Raw genomic sequence first — 22,474 nt, 5'->3', positions numbered from 1 at the left:
GGGCCGGCAGAGGGGCGCTGAGACATGACAGGGGGGCGTTCAAGGTGCCAGCCCTACAGGCTCACTGACTGCCGGCCATGCAGCCCATTGACTGTTTCATCGCTTCGTAGCCGACGCCTTGAATGCGGAACCTGCGCGCAGTGAGCCTTGCCAAGCCTGGGGGGAGAGAGGTGGAAGATGGTGGAAAGAGGGCGCCTTAAGCTTGCAGGCTGCCCTCTCCAGTGGAAGTGGCAGAGGCGCTCCAGAAGGCCCAAAAGCAAAACCCTCCCAAGGCGCACAGTGAAAGGGTGAAAGGTCCAGCATTAGGGCCCCCTTCCCCAGAGAACAAGGGAGCATGCAGCACCCGCCCATCCTCCGCTTCTCCAGCCAGCCGGGCTTGAGCACAGGATGCGGGCGGGTGCAGCTGCAGCTCTCCAAGTCACATGGCTCGGTTTGGTTCAGCTCTATGTGGCCGTCCCGGACCTAGAACCTAGCCTCCCTCTGGAGCCCGGTTCTTCCGACTGAGCCCTGCGCTTGCTTGCTTGCTTGCTTTCCAAGCAATCGTTCCCTCCGCCTCCGCTGGTCTGGGCTGCTTCCACATGCCTTCCTCCTCCCAGGAGGAGTATAAAGATGGGCGGAACACTTCACTGAAGTTGGGAGCTCTGAGCATGTGCAGAGTACCTCCCCTTGCTTGGCCCGATGGAAGTGGACCTTGGGTTGAAGCAAAGAGGGTGAGGTTGGCTGCATCGCTGCCCTGGGTAGGTTGGCATTGCAAAATTGGATGCCAAAGGAGGCTGGAGAAGGGGCAGAGGGGTAGCTGCAGGGGACTGGAGAAGGGGCAAAGGGGCAGCTGCAGGTGGCTTGAGAAGGGGCAGAGGGGTAGCTGCAGGGGGCTGGAGAAGGGGCAGAGGGGTAGCTGCAGGTGGCTTGAGAAGGGGCAGAGGGGCAGCTGCAGGGAGCTTGAGAAGGGGCAGAGGGGTAGCTGCCGGGAGCTTGAGAAGGGGCAGAGGGGTAGCTGCAGAGAGTTGCAGAAGGGGCAGAGGGGCAGCTGCAGTGGGCTGGAGAAGGGGCAGAGGGGCAGCTGCAGGGGACTGGAGAAGGGGCAAAGGGGTAGCTGCAGGGGGCTGCAGAAGGGGCAGAGGGGCAGCTCCAGGGGGCTGCAGAAGGGGCAGAGGGGTAGCTGCAGGGGGCTGGAGAAGGGGCAGAGGGGCAGCTGCAGTGGGCTGGAGAAGGGGCAGAGGGGCAGCTGCAGGGGGCTGCAGAAGGGGCAGAGGGGTAGCTGCAGGGGGCTGGAGAAGGGGCAGAGGGGCAGCTGCAGGGGGCTGGAGAAGGGGCAGAGGGGCAGCTCCAGGGGGCTGGAGAAGGGGCAGAGGGGCAGCTGCATTAAGGAGCAGGAAGATCTTAGCCATGGTTTATTCATTGACTAAGCTGGAATCAAACAGCATGCTAAACTCTGAACCAGAATGGCTTGGTTGATATATTCAGCCCATGTTTCTCAGCCTTGGCAACTTGTGTGGACTTCAGTTCCCAATCTGGCTTTGCTCTACTTTCCCAAAGTGCTACCGCTGTCGCATTCTTTCTGTCTGTCTGTCTGTCCGTCCATCCATCCATCCATCCATCCATCCAAAAGATCTGCCTGTCTGTCTGCCTGCCTTTCTGTCTACCTACCTACTTACCTATCTACCAATATAGATCTATCTATCTATCTATCTATCTATCTATCTATCTATCTATCTATCCATACATACATCCAAAATGTCTGCCTGTCTGCCTGTTTGCCTGCCTACCTGTCTTTCTGTCTACCTACCTATCTACCTACCTACCAATATAAATCTCCCTACCTACCTACTTATCTACCAATCTTCTTACCTACCTATCTACCGATCCATACATTCATCCAAAAGGTCTGCCTGCCTGCCTGCCTATCTACCTATCTACCAATCTATCTACCTACCTACCTACCTACCTGTCTCTCTCCGTCTCTCTCTCTATATATATATATATCCACCCATCCATCTATCCATGTTCGAAGCGCCAGCCCCGCAGGCACATTGAGAAAGTGGAGCAAAGCCAGTCTGGGAGGAGGGAGGGAAGGAGGGAGGGAGAGAGAGAGAGAGAGAGAGAGAGAGAGAGACCTGATGCATCAGATTGAATGAGGCCTAGTTTAGACTGAGGCCCTTTTCCACATTGAAACATCTTTGCCAGCACATTGAAACCTCTTTGGCTTCTATTAAAGGTTTTGTGGACAAAACATGTTCAAGACTATCAGGAAGCTCTCACATTTTGTTGAGGCTTTAAACAAGATCCATTGGACCAGATCTCCACCCTAAAAATTACTTTTCCCCAATGTATTACAGTGCAATTCTGAAGAAGGCAAAACCAAAATGTACTAGTAAATTACAAAGAGAACACACTCTCCCTTCTAACCCTGCTGGAGCAGGTGATTGGACTAGAATAGATATCTCATTATCTTTCGCCTCCCTCCCTCCCTCCTTCTTTATTTCTTTTTCTTTCTGTCCCTACCTTCCACTCACCCCCATTTCTTTGTCCCTTTTCCTTTCTTTCCCTTTTCTCTTTCTTTTCTTCCTTCTCTCTTTCTCTCTCTCAGGCTCACTCCATTGACTTGGTGCACCACTCCTCTCGGACTTGCTTGGGCAGGTCCCTCCAGTGCAGCAGGCTCAATGGGGTGGACCTGCGGGTCCAGCACCTAAAACGCGGCAGTAGCAGCACATTTGAAAAGTCGAGCAAAGCCAGAGGTCAGTAATTTTTGCTGCAAAGAATCACAAAAGCTTCTGGACTGTGCATAAGAAGGGACACATATGTCAATGCAATTCAGCAACATAAAATAAAGAAATAAAAATAAAACAAATAAATAAGAATCAGCAAAGCATCTCTGATTAGATTTATTCACTACTAGAATCTAATCAGAGATGCTTTTCTGATTCTAGTCCACTGACCTGCTCTTGCAGGGTTAGAAGGGAGTGTGTGTGTACGTGTATGCATGGCTGTCAAAACTCCAAAAACAGGTCAAGTAGCTCTGGGGAGGCCATAAATTAGAGCACTTGCTAAACAACCGGCCATTAAGTGAGGACCACTTGTATTTGGTTTGCCAGTCACCTGGCCATGCCCACCCAGTCACATGACCACCAAACCACACCTACTCATTCACGTGACCAGCAAGCCACACCCTCAAATTAGGCCACGCACACAGAAATTTGAATCCCACCCCTGGGTAGGGGACACCGAGGATGAGTTTGTAACACCGGGGTGTGTGTGTGTGTGGACTGAACAAGTTTGGGAACCCCTGCACTAAAGCAACCAGAAATGTGAGTCTGCTACTCCAGAGTTCAGATAGAAGCAAAACTACAATAAACCAATGCCCCCCAATTGCCACCCCTTGCCAATGACTCAGCAAAATGCCAGGAGTGATGATATCAAATGTCACCAATAAGTTCAAAGAGACTAAGAGGGTCTCTATATTCAACTATATTTCAACAAAGGTCATTCACTATAGCTAACAATACCATTTTTGCCCCATGATTTGGGCCTGAATTCTGACAGATAATCTGTTTCTTCTAGGATCTTCCAATAACTGAGTTCCATCAAGGTAGCATTATTCACACCTTCAAAGAAGCATTAACAGCAGGGATGGGATTCTACAGGTTTGCACCTATTCACTAGAACCGGTTGTTAACATTCTAAGCAGTTTGGAGAACCAGTTGTTAGAAGAAATTACTGGCTTAATCCTGTAAGGAAGGCCTTTCCATTAACCTTTTTTACATGGTTGGCAGGAATAGACTTCCTGTCTCAGGAACTTCTCTGGAGTTTTTATTCCCTCCTTTGCTGGTACTTTGCATGTGTGGAATGGCCATTCAAAGTTACAATGGCACTGAAAAAAGTGACTTATGACTATTTTTCACAGTTACGACTGTTGCAGCATCCCCACAGTCGTGAGAGGCCAGACGAGGATATGCGTACCTCGATGTGAGTGATATTGAGTTGGCCACGCCCAGCCAATAACATGACCACCAAGCCATGTCCACCCAGTCACATGACCACCAAGCCATGCCCACCACCTAAGCCACACCCACAGAACTGTTCGTTAAAAACTTTGAATCCTACTCCTGATTAACAGTCTCCATGTTTAGTCACTCACATCCTACTGGCCATCCAAAAAAGCTGGAGAGATATGGATCCAGCTCACAGGTATCAAGACTCATACCACACCTAAACCTGTTCATTTATTTGAATCCTACAATATGAAAGGAATGTCAATAATACACTATCTTGTTCATCACAATGGACTCTGTCCAACTGACAGAATAAATTCAAGCAACTTTATTTACCAAGAAACCCACAAATTCATCCATCATGCTTGAAAGAAATTTAACTTACCCATCTTTTCTTAAAATAGTCTCAGTAACTCTGAAAAAGGCTTCCAGGCAAGACTCTGCAGATGCAGAAAGTAGAAAAGAACAATCTCATCATGTGGATGACATAATGATGCAAATGGTGAATTTCAATCAATTATGTCACTGCAATGAAGTGCTATTTGACTGAACAGACTTTAGGGAATTACAGATATCTTGTGCCTCAGTTCTGCAAAACCAATAGATTTATAATGATAAGTCTATTCTGACCGTATTTACCGTATATATCATGCTAAGCTGGGTGGCAGACCTGGCATTCAGAACAGCTTTCATTTCAGTTCTTGGTGCTCTTCAGCCATCTTGGTGGTGATGGACACTGAAGTAAAATACAGCTAATTCTCAACATACAACAGTTCATTTAGCGACCTTTCAAAGTTACAACAGCACTGAAAAAAGTTACAACCGTACTGAAAAAAATTACAACCGTACTGAAAAAAGTGACTTATGATCATTTTTCAGAATTACGACCTCTGCAGCAGCCCCACAATCATTTGATCAAAATTCAGATGCTTGACAACTGGTTCATCTTTATGACCTTTGCTACGTCCCATATGATCATATTTGTGACTTTCTGACAAGCAAAGTCAATAGGGAAGCCAGATTCACTTAACAACCAGGTTAGTAACTTATCAACTGCAGTGATTCACTTAACAACTGTGGTAAGAAAGATTGTAAAATGGGGCAAAACTCACTTAACAGATATCTCACTTAATCACAGAAATGTTGGGCTCAATTAGGGTCATAAGTCAAGGACTACCTGTACCTTTAGAGATACAGGAATATACTTTTTGTTTCTTATTATTTTGAAGATAATATGAAATTTATACATTTGAACTGAATATAACAACATATTTTTCTGGTCACTGCAGCTTTTCACTTTTAATGAAAAAGGTAAATACACCATAGCTTAAGCTATTCATGCTTTTTACCATGTATAATCAATAATTCTTTCCGAGGTACATGGTATTTACAATAAACTAGTAGACTTCTAAAAATACTTTCAGTTATGCTTATTGAAATGAAATTCACATCTACATTTTATTTCAAAACCAATTTCTCATGTTCTTCCTATATGTCTTAAGAAAATTAATTGTTGTTCCTCCTTTCTTTAAACCACTATCCATTAAGTCACAGAATTGTACAACAGATCCAAGATGCTGCATTGTTAAATACATATATTTCCACTGTGCTGCTACCTTTTGTTTGGAGTAAGCAATGTTACACATAATACTGTACAGAGTAGAATTAAGAAATAGAAAGCTCAAGGTATTGAAGCTGTGACATAAGAAAAGGAAACAGTGATAAATTCAAATTATACTAATACTATACATTATACCTCTTCATATCTTTCTTCTCTTGCAAACCATTTCTGTACAAGCGTCATACATTGCCTTTTCTTCTTTAAACCTTTCACGTTTTTTGAGGATCTCATTAATTCTGTACAAACTTTATCCTTTTCTTCTCCATCTATTCATTCTTCATTCATATATTTGTGTTGTGATTCAATCCTCGTATATGATTAAATTGTCTCAACATACATCTTTCATAATGGTCATTCACTTTTGCACTCAATGTACATTCATTCAGCACCCATTCATTCTCAACCTTTTCTTTTCTCATTTTCTCATACAGACTTGTTTTAACCAATTCCCACTGCATTCAGCTTGCTTTTATGCTTCTTTTGACATACCCAGTTTTCATTTCCATGTAATTAAGTAAGAAGCATACACAGGCTTTTCTCTTCTTTCAACATTTCACTCAACATAATACCTATTACAATTCTCCACAGCTTACATTTCCTAAAATTTCCTCATTCATTTTTAATTGTCAGTAAAATTCTTTCAAAGTATATAAAAATTCACCTATTTATTATAGTTTGGGGTTTCAGTGGGCTTTATTTGCTTAGTCACATTTGTACATTGCTTATTCATATAACTTTATTTGTATTATAAACTTATGGAGGCTTCCTCCCATTTTCTCTGTCAATTCCTGGTCAAAAGAAATCAATTTTTAATTACACACCCAATTGCATTATACTATTTATATAACATTTGCTGCGAAACATTTGAGTTGTTACCCACTATCATATGCATATACATTTACATCCCCAAGAAACATATGCTTAATGTCACCCACAAGAATTCTATATTTATATCTGTGTATGTGTATGCATTCCGAATATAATTTTTATTAAAGACATTTTTCCATGAAGTAATAATAAGAGATTTTGAGTTAAAAATAAATGATGAAAAGTAGTAGAAATTAAAAAAGAAACCTAAAAAATTAAATAAAAAATAATAAATAAAAAAGTGGTTTCCAGTCTTAACAACAGTTATTATGTTTATATTTTGTCTTCTCTAAGGTTACGTCGGTTTCCTTCTTTCCCTAATAATCAAATCCATAAATAATCAGATCATTTATCCACCAAAAAGTCAATAAGGGGTTCCCACAGCACTTTTATATACCCATGCATAAATTCTTTAAAACAATGAAAAGGAAAAATACAATCAACTAATGATGATTAACTTCTGGGCTAAATGGCAATTTCTGGGATGCTGATGTTTCACCAGCAACTATTGCTGGCATCTTCAGAGGCAGTGATCTGCTCCAAAACAGCTTCTCAGTAGCTCACAGGCAACTAAACAGGACTGAGTATGATCTAGCTTCTGATTGAACTTTCCAGCTGGTATTTGATTGGCTCATATAAGCCTCACCAGTAGATCAGACCAGGAATCTGGTCTTGCAACAGAATCCTGAAAATCTGATTGTATTGTACTTCCTCCCATGCTTGTATGAATTAGGGAAGTGTCTATCTGAACTTCTTCCATATATTTTCTGCTTGTTTGGGAGTACATGTACGCACGCCCCCAACTACCTCAATTCAAACTACAATTGGCCTTAAATGCAAGCTACTCGATGCAAGAAGCCTTGTAAATAAAATACCTGAATTTCTCCTCTTACTAAATACGGCTAAATTCAACTTCATATTTGTCTGTGACACATGGTTCAATGCATCTCTCCCTAACTCCATTACCTCAGTAAGAAACTATCTTGTTTTCCGATCCGATCATGAAATCCGTAGAGGAGGTGGTGTTGCTATCTTCTATAAAAAGTCCTTACATCTAAAAAACATCCAAGTTACCTAAGAGCTTGCTCTTCCTGAGACCATTATCTGTGAACTGACCTTAAATATCACATTTCGGTTCTTACAATGTTACAGAGCCCCTGATTATGACATCGAATATGCAAACAACCTAAATACACTACTAACATGGGCAGCATCCTGCCCACATGCTTTTATCTTTCTTGGTGACTTCAATCTACCTCATATTAACTGGACCCTAAACGAATGTACAACTGAACCCATACATGCAACCTTCTACAATGCTGTAACAAATCTGGGACTTGAACAACTAGTAACCAACAATGCTAGGCTTAACAACTACCTCGATCTCATCTTCTGCAATAGTTTGAATTCAGTTTATGGAATACAAATTAAAGAACCCTTTTCCAACAGTGACCACATGATTGTCTTAACATACGTCCACACAAAAATCATCACAACAAAATCCCCAATTATAACTTCAAAAAAGGCAACTATGATCTTATAATCAACGATCTCTAATCCCTTGATTGGCAATTTCTATTTACTGGATGCAATACTGTTGAAGACCATTACAACATATTCTTAATTAGAAATCAAAAGAGCCATCAAACTATCAAACTCCCAAAACCAGGAAAAACAGATTATCCATAACAATAAGGAAGCTTCAACCCAAAAAGAGATCACTTTGGTGAAAAAACAAATCTGGTCATGTTGCCAACTTCAAAAGCTGTTACAAAAATCCATGCCACCAGCTTAAAACTGAATGCACTAATTATCACATTAAATAAGAGGAAAACCTTCTACGCACAAATTCCACCCGTGCATTCTACAATTTTGTAAACAACAAACTAAAAGACTCAAGGTCCATCCCACCCCTGAAAGGACCTAATGGCAAAGACTGCAACGATGACACCATCAAAGCAAACCTCTTTAAACCACATTCTTTGGCTCAGTATTTGTAAACAGCAATGGATCAAGCCCAGTACTTCCTAGTTGAACCACAGACAACTACAATGATCTAATACATATCGATTTTACAGAAGACATTGTTGAAAAAGCACTGTGCAATCTAAAACCATCCCCGTCTGTTGGACCAGATGGAATATGTGCCTACTTCTTAAAAAAGCTATCCACTGCCATAGCAGAACCTCTAAGCATAATCTTTGAAAAATCTTTCAGGACCAGCTCCTTGCCAAAACTATGGTTACAAGCCATGGTCATCCCCATCTTCAAAAAGGGAGACCCCAGCCTAGTTGAAAATTACAGACCAATCTCCTTATGCTGCATCACCTGTAAAGTCATGGAATCAATTATTAACCAATCCATTATCCTCCACTTAGAGACAAACAACCTACTCTCTAATAAACAATTTGCTTTCAGAAAAAAACTATCCTGTAATCTGCAACTCTTACACTGCAAAAACATATGGACTACACAACTCAATCAGGGCAAAGCAATAGACGCAATCTACATATACTTCTGTAAAGACTTTGATTCAGTGGTACATGACAAACTACTATTAAAACTAAAATCTTATGGTATCTCTGCACAATTGCATAACTGGATAGAAGCATTCCTGTCAAACAGACAACAAATGGTCAAAATTGGGAGTGTCCTATCAAATTCTGTACCTGTCAACAGTGGTGTCCCCCAAGGCAGTGTTTTTCATACTCTCTTCATACTCTACATAAATGACCTCTGTGATCATATTAAGAGCAACTGCGTTCTCTTCGCTGATGATGTAAAGCTATTCCACACCACAGACAATACTAATACCCTCCAAAAAGACCTTCACTATGTATCAGAATGGTCAATCAAATGGCAACTTCAAATCTCAACAAATAAATGCTCTGTCTTACATATTGGCAGAAAAAAATCAGAAAATAAAATACAAGCTAAATAGTCAAGACCTTGTTGAGGATCCAAACTTTGTCAAGGACCTTGGAGTACTCATCTCAAATGATCTAAGTGCTAGAGCCCATTGTAACTACATAGTGAAAAAGGCATTAAGAGTTGTTAATCTTATCCTACGTAGCTTTTTCTCTGGTAATATTACACTAACTAGAACATACAAAAGGGGCGTTGGTTCTTACCTGATACGCTTCTTTTCGTAGAGCTGCATAGAGTGTCCAGGCTGGGAGGTGCTCCAGTCTCGGCTCTCACAGGCTGAGCTTGAAATTGAGGAACGCCTCTCACCATCATGTGGTCCTCTGGGCGCTCCCCAGTTTTGCGAAGACGAGAAGGAAGGCCCTGTTCTCATCCTAACTAAAGAGTATTAGTTTGCTTGGTCGAACAGCGAGGTTCCCCACCAGACGGGCTAATGGGTGGGGCTGGACACTCTATGCAGCTCTACGAAAAGAAGCGTATCAGGTAAGAACCAACGCCCCTTTTCCATAGAGCTGCTACGAGTGTCCAGGCTGGGACATACCAAAGCTTGGCGAGTCCTGCGGGCGGGCTCCCGTCTGGGGTGGAACCTCCCCTGGAACCTCGAGGACCCGCTGAAGGACCCGCCTACCAAAAGAAGCCTCGGCGGATGCAAATACATCAATCTTATAGTGCTTGATGAAGGGAGATGGGGATGCCCAGGTGGCAGCCCTACAGATGTCGATTATAGAGGCTTGTGTGGCCCATGCGGCAGAAGTAGCCGCACTTCTAGTGGAGTGGGCGGTGATGCCCATGGGAACGGGGAGGGACTGTGCCTGGTAGGCTTTGGCGATGGCGGCCCTAATCCAGCGGCCCACGGAATGCCACTGTCTCTCCTCGTGAGAGGGATTGGGGCAGAAGTTAGGGAGTATGAGCTCCTGAGCTCTGTGAAATGCTGAATTTATTTTAGGGAGGAAGGTGGGGTCGGGGCGGAGGACGACTCTGTCAGAGTGAAAAATACAAAGGTCCTGTCTAATGGAAAGGGCTGCCATCTCCGAGATCCGACGGGCGGATGTGATGGCCACAAGAAAGACAGTCTTGAGGGTGAGGAGCTGTAAGGAAGTCTCCCTTATGGGTTCAAAGGGGGGCTTGGTAAGGGCGACCAGAACCTTGTTGAGGTCCCAGGTCGGAAAACGGTGTATGGTCGGGGGGCGGAGATTGAAAGCTCCCTTGAGGAAAGCCCGGATAAGGGGGTGATGGGAAATGGAGCCCCCAATGTCCGAAGAGACCACCGTTGCGAGGGCAGCGATCTGACGCCTTAGGGTGTTGGTAGACAGTCCCTTGTTAAGGCCCTCCTGAAGGAATTCCAGGATCTGAGCGATGGAGGGAGAAAGAGGGTTAATTTGGAACTTGAGGGCCCAGGCACGGAAGGCGACCCACGTAGCGTTGTATATACGGGTGGTCGAGGGTCGTCTGGCTGCCAGGATGGTGTCTATAACCTGGCTGGAAACATTCTGCACCTTTAAGCGGTTCCGCTCGACCTCCAGACGGCTGGTTGGGGCCATAGGGGGTTCGGATGTAGGGGAGGGCCCCGGGACAGGGGGATCCTGTCTGGGGGGTTCTCCAAGGAGGGACCACCAAAAGGTTGCGGAAGATCGCAAACCAAGGGCGTCTGAACCAATATGGGGCTACTAGGGAAATCTCTGCCTTTTCCGGAACCAACGTGTGTATCACCCTGAGGATGATGGGGAGGGGGAGAGAGGCATAGAGCCCTGGGGCCCAAGGGCAACGGAGAGCATTGTGATCCCCCGCCCCTTGGGGGGGGGGGTATCTGGAGAAGAATCTCGGTGGTTGGGCGTTGAGAGAGGATGCGCAGAGATCCACCGTGTGGAGCCCGAGGATTGAGACTGCCTCCTTGAAGAGGGAGGGGTGTAGGGGCCCTTCTGCTTGGGCCAGGGTGGCCTTGCTGAATCAAGCTGCTTAGGTGTGCAATGTCCCCGATATGTGACCTGTCCTGATGGAGGCCAGATTCGGTTCCGCCCAACGGCAAAGGCGTTCAGCTTCCCTCATGAGCCTTGCTGACTGAGTGCCCTCTTGTCTGGAGATATGCACCTTTGTGGTGGTGTAGTCTGTGAGGACCAGAACGAGAGGTCCGCGTACCTGGGGTAGAAAGCTGCAAAAAGCCAGGTGCACAGCAAGGATCTCCAGCTAATCTATGGAGCAGGGTAGATCTGTTGCCGACCATTTGCCCTGGAACAGGATGAGGAGGGCGAGAGCGCCCCAGCCGGGTAGCCTCGCGTCTGTGATGACGGATAGCCTGTCGGTTTCCTTAAGGTAGTGACCCTTGTTGATGGCCGGCCCGGTCCACCAAGGGAAGGACATGAGGACTCTTAGGGGAACTCCGACCCAAAGTCGCGAGTTGTTCCTTCCTGAACGTTGGTACGACAGCAGAAATCATTGTAGAGACCTGGTATGGAAAGGACCCAAGGGATAATGCAGATATATGAATAAGCTTCCCCAACAGTTTGGGCAAGTCTAAAAAGGAAAATTGTTCTTGCCCTCCTAACCTGTAAGATTGGTGGATAGTAAGCCACCTGTCCGGAGACAGAGAAAGCCAGTTCCCAGGCAGTGAGATCACTGCCCCCAAGTGAAGGGTTCGAATGGAGGGAGAAAGGTGACTTTTCTTCCACTAGATCATGAGCTCATGGTTTTGCAGGGTGAGAAGTGTCAGAGTAGTGACTGGCTGGGCGAGGGCCCTAGAATAGGAGAGGTTGAGGATGTCATCCAGGCAACCGTGAAGCCGGACAGGGAAGATCACAAGTGGGCGGCAAGGCCGCCCAAGCCTCGGTTAACACCCTGGGAATGGAGGAAAGACCAAGGGGAGCGAAACTTGAAGGGGGGGGGGCTTCTACTTTTCTTTTTTTGGGGGGGGGTTTGAGGCAGCCGCCTATGGGGCAATTGCATTATCGGGAACGACGGAACGGCCTGCTTCCGGATCCCCGGGAGGGCTGCTTGAATGAGGTACCTCTTCTGGACCTGTCGGGTCCGACCGGTCGTGAGGTGGGGGAGTCTGTAGGAAGGGGATTGGTAGTACCTGGGGGAAGGAGGAGGAACGGAAAGAACTTTGGCGAAAAGAGGGAGAGGGACCTCTGGGGTCAGTCCTCCGAGAAAGAGAGGGGAGGTACTTGAGTTTGTTCCAGGTCTCGGCCAGGAATGGATCGAGAGCCGGTCCAAAAGTTTCCCCCAGAAATGGAGGCTGAGGCTAGCTTAGCCTTGTTTTTGACGTCCGCTTGCCAGTGGCGGAGCCAGAGCAGGCGGCGGGCGGTAACCTGAGACGAAATGGCCCTGGTAGAAAATTTTGCGGCTTGGAAAGTGGCGTCCGCCAAAAACTCGGCCGCGGCCGTGAGCTTAGCGATGTCCTGCTGCGCTCTGAGGTTGGTTGCGGGGACATGCTGTTTGAGCTGTTGAAGCCACTTGATAGAGGATCTAATAAAAAAGGACGTGGCAGTGGAAGCTCTAACTGCCCAAGCGTCAGAAAGGTGAGCGCGGCGCAGGGCCAGCTCGGCTCGTTTGTCCTCGGGCTTGAGTGCCTCGAGGGCATTGCTAGGAGTTGAACGGGAAGCTAGGCCTACGATAGGCTCGTCCACAGGGGGGGGATCGAGCAAGAGGGAGAACTGCGGGTCAAGGTTGAAAAACCGCTTGTCCTGAGTGTTGGGAGGAGGAGGGGGCCCCGAGGAGGCTAGCTGCCTGGAGACCAGATCGGAAAAGATAGGTGGAACAGGGAATACATCAGTTTCCACCACGGGCTGGGAAAAGATGGAGTCGAGAGGTTCCCCCGAGGCCGCTGGCTTGGATGGAGCGGGAGGGGTCAGGCCAGAGGTATTCTTGGCCTTGAATAAAAGGGACCTAAATAGGTGCGGTTTAAACAGCCCCACAAATGCGGGCTGGTCCGGGGTGAGGCCCTCGTCCTCCGACATGTCCCCCTCCAGTGGGTCTGCTCCCGAAAAGAGCTCACTGCCCACGATGGGCCCCAAGTCGAGGTCTTCCTCGTCCCCAAAGAGAGCAGGTCCCCCGGGCTCCTGGGTCTCCATCTCCTCCATCCCCAAAGGTAAGGGCAAATCCCTGTGGGATGCTACCTGACCGTGCGAGACCGCTGATCCGGAGAGCGATCGAACTGATGGAGCTCGAAACTCAGGGGCCGCAGGCCGTGGGGCTGGACCGGCCATCTGCTGGAGCTCTTGCGCTATCCCTTGCTGGATGGCCAGCTCCATCCATTGTTTTAGGTTCTCAGGGATCTCCACCGTGGGGAGTGGATGAGACTCCTCTGGGCGCAGGCCTGCAGCAGTGGGAGTTAAAGTTGCCTCAGGGGCCTGTCTAGGCTGAGAGGAAGAGGAAAGAGCAGGGGAGGAGGGGAGAGGAGGATGGGTGGAGGTTGAGGGAGTGGGGGTGGAAGGAGCCAGGGGCGCGGAGCATAGCTCTCTGGACCGCCTGTCAATCTCTTTCTCAAGGGCCCTGTGCCACCTGAGGGCATCCCTCTGGGAGGCTTTGGAGACCTCCTGTGCCTGTTTGTGCAGGTGATGAGATTTTAACTTGGCCTTCAAAGAAGTGCCAAGAGATGCATTGTCATCTGCCATCTGGAGAGAGAGAAAAAGGGATTTTGGTTAGTGTAAGACGGTTGGCATGTCTGGATGCGGCCTACGATGAGGCCGGGGATCCCAGCGCTCGTTTCGCACCCCCCTTTGATCAAAAATTTTTTTTGTAAAAGATGTTGAGGAGCAGGGCCTAGCCCAGGAACCAATCAGCCAGAAAGTGAACGCCAAGCAGCTGCCCCTGCTGGACGGACCGGGGGAGGGGGATGACAGTGCTGCTACATCGCCTTGCTGGGGGAGGCTGCGGAGCCAATGGACCCTTAATTCCTGAGAGGAAAACCTTGACAGAGTGTTTAAAGTACCGGCTGAGAAATAGGCAATCCGATGATCTGCCTAGGGAATCGAGATTAGACGCAGCCTGCAGCTAGGCCTCTGGCAATGGCAGAGGGCCATGCAGCCACACACAAAATGGCGGCGACTCCTAGACGCGCCCAAGATGGCGGATGCCACGCGACGCCCAAAATGTAGGCCGCGAATTAATGGAGGCAAACCCAGCGGCGGTAATCTCCCAGAACAAATGCAAAGGGCCAGCAGGCCGCAAAAACCATTGGGAGAGACAGGGAAGCGAGTTTCCCTGGGCTAAAAGGCGTTCGCGGGGGGGAAACGGCGACCAGGAAGTAAGGCAGGAAAAAGAACGAAGCGGCTTCACACGGAGCGAAATAGCAGCAGGCGAAGGAGGGGGGGTGGCGCTCAAAGTGCTAGATTCTTCCCCTGGAGAGCAGTGGAATAAAGTATCCCCCTTATAAGAGAAGACTCCCAAGGAGTTCAAACCTTAAATCCCCTGCGCTGCTGAGAAGGGTCCTGGAAGAAACTCTGAAGAATTGTTGAAAAATGCTGAACAACCAGAGGTGAGAGAAAAACAGCCTGACTACCACGAGGCTGAGCTAAAAACTGGGGAGCGCCCAGAGGACCACGTGATGGTGAGAGGCGTTCCTCAATTTCAAGCTCAGCCTGTGAGAGCCGAGACTGGAGCACCTCCCAGCCTGGACACTCGTAGCAGCTCTATGAAAAACATTTGCTAGATCTATACTTGAATACAGCTCATCAGTCTGGAACCCATATCATGTATCTGATATTAACACAGTTGAGAAAGTTCAGAAATATTTCACAAGAAGAGTTCTCCGTTCCTCTACTCACTGCAGAATACCTTATGCCACCAGACTTGAAATTCTTGACCTAGAAAACCTAGAACTATGCCACCTCCGGTCCAATCTAAATATAGTATATGAAATCATACATTGCAATGTCCTACTTGCAAATGAATACTTCAGCTTCAATCATAACAATACAAGAGCACACAATAGATACAAACGCAAGGTTAAACACACCAAATTTGACTACAGAAAATACGACTTCAGCAACAGAGTGGTCAATGTTTGGAATACTCTACCTGACTCTGTGGTTTCTTCCCCAAACCCCCAAAACTTTAATCTTAGACTGTCTACTATTGACCTCACCCCCTTCCTAAGAGGCCTGTAGGGGGCATGCATAAGCGCACCAATTGTGCCTACCGTCCCTGCCCTATTGTTTTTTATTTTTCTTATAAGTATCTATCTCATGTATTCAAAACTATACTTATTCTTATACCTGTATCTTGTAAGCGATTGACAAATCAAATAAAATGTTAAAAAAATGTAAATGTTTCTCCTTGTAGTGATGGTTATCTCACCTATCTCCATCAAGGTTATCTTTCTTACATTTTACACACAGGAATCCAAGGAAGTTGGTTCCTGGGTGATTCTTTGTCCAGGTTAACTTCCAATTGGCCTAACCTGAGGAAATTTGAAAAGATTAGTCCTTGTGATAGGCTACTGCTTGTCTTCTTTCAGGTGAAGCTGCTATAGATTATTTTTGTCATTGGTTAATTAAGGGTGTTTGTCCTAGTATAGTATAGCGTAAAGCTGGGATTCAGGCTTTGCTGACCTTCAGATTCGATTCCTTTTGGTTAACATTGTTAGAATGTTTATGAACCTCTATAACTTCTCTATGCAGTCACATGAAATAATTTGACATCATTACCAGTACATTTGTCTTCAAATTGGAACTTTTGTTCATAGTGTCTAGATGGCAATGCCTTTACATTCCTTTAGTTAAGCATTGAGATAATATTTTACAGTTCTAAAAATAACTCTGGGGGATGCAGTAAATCCCTGATTATAGAAGTAGAGATCTAAATTGTGTTTCTCCAATGATTTTTCAATTTAATCTATAACCTTGTCAACATAAGGGAGAAATGCCATTCCCACTGCGGGTTGTTTCCCCTTAGATTTTATACTTATTATTATATTTATTGTTGGATTGCATTGCCTACCTGATCTCCCTGGCAGAGCATTCATTAGCTTGTAAAGCACTATCAAAAAGTCTGAATTCATCTGATAATTTTTCAGATTCACAGATATATTTAGAGGGTCACTAAAACTTTTGACAATCCTTCTCTTCTGGCAAGAATATTAGTTGGAATTTTTATTAGACTGTGTCTGTGTCTGTTGGCTTTCAGTAATTGTTGACGTTCTCTCTTAATTATTAAAACATCCAAAAATGGAAGTTTTCTTCTTCCATCATAAATTGAATAGTTAGATGAATACTATTCAAATGCTGCAGAAATTTATTAAATTCTTGAGCCTGAAAAATTATTCTCATTTTAATTTGATCCCAAATCATATAATCACTTTTATTTTTAATTCCATTTACTTTCTTTGATGCTCCTTCTTTAGCCGTCTTTAACCATTCAGTTTCTTTTTTCATTGAAAACATTCTGCATTTTTCATGCCTCTTTTAAACTTAGCTGTTCCTTGCTCTGTTTGATTAGTTGATTTACAACTTTTTTCCCTCTATGTGCACATAAAATCTTTCTCATTGACTATATCCCCCTACTTGCATTTTTCCTCATCCACAGATTCTTTCATGTCATCATTCAAGCATCTTGTTTTATAATTCCCATTAACATAACTACACACTTCAATAGCATTCTATAATACAATTCTTTTCACTGTGTTTGAAGCAGCTTTCACATCATTTTCCTGTTTGACTATTTTCTATTCATTCTGTTCAGAATTAATTTATCTTGTAATACTTTTTGTACAAGAATAGTACTTTCTCTTTCAGAAATTGTTTTTTTTTCTTTTTAGTTTAGTTTATTTTTTTTCTACTAGTTTCTTTCACTTCTTTCATTTTTTTCCAAGATCCACTCCTGATACTACCAAAAAGTTCTATCCCTCATCTGGAACCTCTTGTCATGCATATAAGAAAGACTATAGAGGTTCCCAAGTTCTATTTTTCATCAGAAAGAATCAATCATGCTTTTCAACTAATCCATTTGCCATGTTATGGAATATGAACAGACTTATGCTTAAATCATATAACTACAAAGCTATTACTGCAACTGCAAAGTTCACTCAAGAACAGAACTTGGCACTTTGATCCCATCGTCAGTCTAGTCTAGTGCTATCAATGTTTGGTTAGTGTTTAAGGCACCAGGCTTGAAACTGCAAGACCGTGAGTTCTAATTCTGCTTTAGCCATGAAAGATGGCTTGGTGACTTTGGATCAATCACTCACCCTCACCCACTTCACAGGTTTGTTGTTGGAGCAGGAAAGAATATTAAATATACTCACTACCTTGAGCTATTTATACAAATAATAAAGGCAGGACATCAAACAAACAAACAAACAAACAAACAAACAAATAAATAAAGGTAGGAACAGTGAGATCCCTTTCACATTTACTTGTGGTGTTACAAAACACAGTCTGAGAACTCCTGTGTTAATTTGTATTCTTTAAATTTATTTCTCTTAGATTTGAATCATGTAAATAGGATGTGGTTAATGGTTAATGTGGTTAGTTTAACTAAACCAAACAAAGTTTATCTTTTGTCTCCTTTGCTATTTATCCTGGTTCTTGAAGTGTTGAATAGAAATGTTTGACAAGATAAGAAGATAAGAGGACAAAAAATTAAAAATGAGAGTTTTAAGTTCAAAGCTTTAATGGATTATTTGGTTATGATTTTACAAGACTCGCCAAAATGTTTTGAATTTTTGATGAAACCACCTTGCTTAGCAATGGAAATTGTTGTCTCAATTGCAGTCATAACCTAAATAATACCTGTATTTTTTGTCCGTATTTCCTCATCAAATAACTGCTAGCCCCTTTCTGGCTTCATTCCTCACCACAATTCCATGTAAACATTTTTCACTGCTATGAGTGAACATCAGTATAAATCTGTAAGCCAGTGGGTTACCTTTCAGCCTTTGTATAAATGCTAACCAATTTCAGTGTTCTCATCAGATAGGTAATGATTTATCTGTGTTAAAATGCTCCAAATGCACACTGAACATATAGCAACAAGACTAAGCATTCTCGCAATATGGTTGAGAAAGAACTAATGACATGCAAAGAAATGAAAAAAGAAAAGAAAGTTGTGTCCATTTACTGTTGCTGCTTTCCAGCTGAGTACTTTCCCTCCCAACAAAAGTCTCTAGTCACTTCTGTCTAGGTAGAAAATGGTAGCCATCCTGTGATCACAGTTCCAATAATTGTCCAAATAGCTGCACAAAGGCCTTTGGACTTCGCTTTTCAAAACATCAGTCCTTCATGCAACTGTACATGATATTAAAGGAAAATTGTGGGAAAGGGAGCTATTTAAATTTTTAAAAACTGACCTACTGTTCTTCATTTGACTCGTGGCCCCTTATTCTCTTCAAGATGAGTCCAGTAAATCACAGACAAGTGTGATCTTTGTCCCCAAATAATTCTTTGGTTTTTTTTAAAAAAAACTGTTGGTAAAACATGGTTTGTTGAATAAACCACTCTTTATGGCTCTTTCATTGCACTAAGCCATAAAACACGGTTTTAAGACCACAGTGTCTAGATTTACACAACATACTAAGCCAAAACATGATGTGGCTAAGTATGATGTGTGAATGTATCCAGCCTTTAAGCATTTTACCAATATATAATACTAAGGGCAAACAGAAATACAAAGAACATAATCTGAATCTGCAGCTTGTCTAGAACTAAATTACAAGATTAAATTAAATTAAACTACTACCCAGAGCTGCCCTTATAACTGAGATAGTTTCAGAGCACCTCAAACAGCAGAAGCAGCAGCCATCTTTAAAGAGTTATATTTACAGCTATTGTACTTTTCAGGGACAAATAATATAAAGTAAAGAATGAGAAAACTTCCAGACCAACTAGGTGACTTTTCACCTAGTTAGATGGAATCTTATGAAAAACAACATGGTTTCAATTTATACTTCAGAACAAATTATCTTTAGTTATTAAAAGCGACAGTGACAAAGGGCACTGTGGTAAGTTTGAGCAATTTGTTCATATAGTTAATGTAGCACAATCTGATACCTCACATGCAATTGGATCTATTACAGCAAGAGTACTACTGTCTGCATAGTGATCAATATTATAAAATATGATGTATTTTAGCATAGTATTTCTGCAGATTATTCCAAAATTCATTTTAGAATGAGTTGAAGATATACCCAAATTCCTTCTGGATTTGTTTCTTTGTTTGAAAGCAGCTATCAAACCAAAGAAAAATAACAACAGTATATTACTATCAGTGGGAAAATTAAATGTGGAATAAAATAGCCATACACTTTTAAATTACTTGTTTTTTGGAAATCAAGAATTACAATCACATTACATTACATATCACATTACAATCTATATGTTTATGTTTCAAGCAGTACACAACTAATCAGCCTTTGAAATCCATAACTCTACTGCACATTTTCCTGTTTTCATCTATTCTTTTGATTTTCTCCTATACCATTCATTTTCTAGACAGAAGATACAAAACCAAAAGGAGCTCCATAGATGTAGCTGAGAAGCAATTGTCTGTTACCTCCAACCACACAGTATCCCAGGCTCTATCCAGTTATTTTCTCCAGCCATGCGTTCATGGATCCAGGGCAGCTAGAGAAAAGTTTTTCATCTGTCACAATGTAAGGCTTCAGATGTACTTTGGAAAGAAATCTGAAGGCCAGATTCCTACATTACAAAAACACAATGTGGTTCAGTTTATGGCTTAGTATATACTGCAAACTCAGCAGCTGTGATTTATTCTCGATTTTTAAAAAGAGGCAGCCAGGGCATATTATTATGCCACAGTCAGTCCGTATTTGTGCTACAGAAAGGGATCAAAGTGGCAGAAATAGGCCTTGTCTTATGAAATCAAATAGGTTCATAGCAGGGGTGTGATCTACAATGTGGGATTTCCCACATTATACCACTATTAGGCTATCACCTGCTGATAGTTGTTGATTACCTCTGTACAAATGAAGACAAAAACATTCATATTTTGTCATCTGGATTACCTGTTGGCTGCATTATTATTTTAGGACTTTAACCCATATATTGTTAGTATAGCACAAAGTTGTGACCCACTTCTTCCCCAATGACAGATCTCACAAGAAGCCATTGTTCAGATGTCATTAGCTGAAAACAATGTGCAGGCTGTGAATACCCTACATATACACACTGGGGCCCGACTATGCACACCTTGATGGCAGATTATCTGTCTAGAGGTTAAATTAAAGTTTCATTCAATTGCCAGTCAACAGATGAGTAGCAATGGTTCACTGCATCTCCTACATTCCTGTCCCTGCCCCCACTGCCTCCTGACAGTGACAAATGAGCAGAAGAAATGTTCAGATAAGCTTCATGGTATCCGGCCTGTCCTTTACAACATGTTTTAGACTAACCTCACCAGACTTAAATCACTACCAATACCCTGCAGCACTTCCAACATGGAGTTCTTTGCAGCATTAAAGTTCAGCATATCAAATATTTTTTCAATACAGTGGAATTTCTTTTTCTCACAACTGCTTTCAGATGGTACACTTGAAGCTTGCATTGATCTATTAGCTTTGGGCAGTGTTATCTTTTGTTTATTTGTATGCCACTTTTCCATAAGAAGTCCAATGATTCACACCAATAACAGGAAAGTTTGGATCATAAAATATAGTCAACAGGAAACTTCTACTTTTGTCAGTCACAAGACTTTGTGACAGAGATTATCTTCTGGTTTTGGACGACTGTGGGCAAATACGTATAATTACATTGTAATAAAACAGTAACTTCATCTATTAACTTCAAAAAAATCAATATTTACCATTTATCAACCTTTTAAACCTTTTATTTTATTTTATTTTTTTATTTGTCAATCGCTTACAAGGTAATAGGTATAAGTATATACATAGTTATTAATACATGAAATGGGTACATATAAGAAAAATAAAAGAAACAATAGGACAGGGACGGTGCACTTATGCATGCCCCCTACAGACCTCTTAGGAAAGGGGTAAGGTCAATAGTAGACAGTCTAAGGTTAAAGTTTTTGGGGTTTGGGGAAGAAACCACAGAGTCAGGTAGAGTATTCCAGACATTGACCACTCTGTTGCTGAAGTTGTATTTTCTGCAATCAAGTTTGGTGCGGTTAACCTTGAGTTTGTATCTATTGTATGCTCTTGTATTGTTATGATTGAAGCTGAAGTATTCATTGACAGGTAAATCATTGCAATGTATGATTTTATATATCATACTTAGATCAGACCGAAGACGGAGTAAATCAAGGTTTTCTAGGTCTAGAATTTTGAGTCTGGTGGCATAAGGTATTCTACAACGAGTAGAGGAGTGGAGAACTCTTCTTGTGAAATATTTCTGGACGTTCTCAACTGTGCTAATATCAGATACATGATATGGGTTCCAGACTGATGAGCTGTATTCAAGTATTGGTCTAGCAAATGTTTTGTATGCTGTAGTTAGTAATGTGATATTACCAGAGAAGGGGCGTTGGTTCTTACCTGATACGCTTCTTTTCGTAGAGCTGTTGAGAGTGTCCAGGTTGGGAGGAGCTCCAGTCTCGGCTCTTCCAGGCTGAGCTTGAAATTGAGGAACGCCCCCTCACCGTCACGTGGTCCTCGGGCGCTCCCCAGGTTTTTGCACAGACGAGAAGGAAAGTCCTGTTCTCATCACACTCAGGAAAAAAATATATTAGATTGCTCGGTCGAACAGCCAGGTTTCCCACCAGACGGCCTACGGGTGGGGCTGGACACTCTCAACAGCTCTACGAAAAGAAGCGTATCAGGTAAGAACCAACGCCCCTTTTCCATAGAGCTGTCTCGAGTGTCCAGGTTGGGACATACCAAAGCTTGGCTAGTCCTGCGGGTGGGGCCCCGTCTGGTATAGAATCTCTCCTGGAACCCTGATGACCCGCTGGAAGGCATGCCCAACAGGAGAAAACCCCTGGATATTGGAATGTCTCAACAAGGGGCCTAAAGAGGAGGCGGAGCTATCCGGGAGGCAGTCCCGCCAAAGAGGCCAACAGGTGTGCACTGGGACCGGGATTCAAGAAACTGGGAAGATCGACCCGTGCGGGGAATTCCCCTGGGAGAACTCTGGGACAGAGAGAAGGAGGGGAGGCGCAGAGA

At 43.7% G+C, this 22,474-nt stretch overlaps 1 protein-coding gene across 2 annotated transcripts in view; it reads right to left on the bottom strand.

Moving 5' to 3' along the window:
• The window catches only part of MSRA (methionine sulfoxide reductase A), a 215,628-nt gene that overhangs the window by 122,946 nt on the left and 70,208 nt on the right, over positions 1-22,474 (bottom strand). The gene's annotated exons all lie outside the window — the stretch shown is intronic.

The sequence above is a fragment of the Pseudonaja textilis genome, chromosome 1 (genome assembly GCF_049901715.1).
Source record: "Pseudonaja textilis isolate UNSWEBS1 chromosome 1, rPseTex1.2, whole genome shotgun sequence".
NCBI classification, from domain to species: domain Eukaryota; kingdom Metazoa; phylum Chordata; class Lepidosauria; order Squamata; family Elapidae; genus Pseudonaja; species Pseudonaja textilis.
Note: the sequence above shows the minus strand (reverse complement) of the source record. Positions and strands in the feature narration are given on the sequence as shown.